Below are 1262 nucleotides of genomic sequence, written 5' to 3' on the forward strand. Positions count from 1 at the left end.
CGAACCGGTCCCGGGTAGACCGGTACTCCCCGCCGAACCGGTCCCGGGTAGACCTGTCCTCCCCGCCGACCCGGTCCCGGGTAGACCGGTCCTCCCCGCCGACCCGGTCCCGGGTAGACCTGTCCTCCCCGCCGAACCGGTCCCGGGTAGACGTGGTGGCCGGCCGGGACTCGGGATCGGGGGCGGGCGCGGTCGGGTAGACCTGTCCTCCCCGCCGACCCGGTCCCGGGTAGACCTGTCCTCCCCGCCGACCCGGTCCCGGGTAGACCTGTCCTCCCCGCCGAACCGGTCCCGGGTAGACCGGTCCTCCCCGCCGAACCGGTCCCGGGTAGACCTGTCCTCCCCGCCGAACCGGTCCCGGGTAGACGTGGTGGCCGGCCGGGACTCGGGATCGGGGGCGGGCGCGGTCGGGTAGACCTGTCCTCCCCGCCGACCCGGTCCCGGGTAGACCTGTCCTCCCCGCTGAACCGGTCCCGGGTAGACGTGGTGGCCGGCCGGGACTCGGGATCGGGGGCGGGCGCGGTCGGGTAGACCTGTCCTCCCCGCCGACCCGGTCCCGGGTAGACCTGTCCTCCCCGCCAAACCGGTCCCGGGTAGACGTGGTGGCCGGCCGGGACGCGGGGCGATGGGGGGGGCGCTGTCGGGTAGACCTGTCCTCCCCGCCGAACCGGTCCCTGGTAGACCTGTCCTCCCCGCCGAACCGGTCCCGGGTAGACGTGGTGGCCGGCCGGGACGCGGGGCGATGGGGGGGGCGCTGTCGGGTAGACCTGTCCTCCCCGCCGAACCGGTCCCGGGTAGACCTGTCCTCCCCGCCGACCCGGTCCCGGGTAGACGTGGTGGCCGGCCGGGACGCGGGGTGGGGGGGGCGCTGTCGTCCAGACCCGTCGGCCAGACCCGTCCCCGTCCCCGTCCCCGTCCCCGTCCCCGTCCCCGTCCCCGTCCCCGTCCCGTTCCCGCCCCCCCCGCCACCCCCTTCCGCGGCACCAACCCCCCCCGCAAGCAACGGGAAGGGGCGCAGCTTTCTATCAGCTCGGCTGAAACGCCCGAAGGCGGGGCGGCGTCTGTGTTTCAAAAGCGGAAAAAAAATAAAAAAGCAACAAAAACCAAAAAATTCCCGCCGCCCCGCCCCCCCCCCCCCCCACCTCCCCCCGTGCAGGCACCCCTGCAAACGGGCCTCCGGCACGGCAGCCCGGCCGCCGCACCCCCACCCGCAAGCCCCCCCCCACCGCCGCCCCGGCCGAGAGCGCACAAGCAGCCCCTGC

This window comes from Opisthocomus hoazin, unplaced genomic scaffold (assembly GCF_030867145.1).
Source record: "Opisthocomus hoazin isolate bOpiHoa1 unplaced genomic scaffold, bOpiHoa1.hap1 HAP1_SCAFFOLD_201, whole genome shotgun sequence".
NCBI lineage: Eukaryota > Metazoa > Chordata > Aves > Opisthocomiformes > Opisthocomidae > Opisthocomus > Opisthocomus hoazin.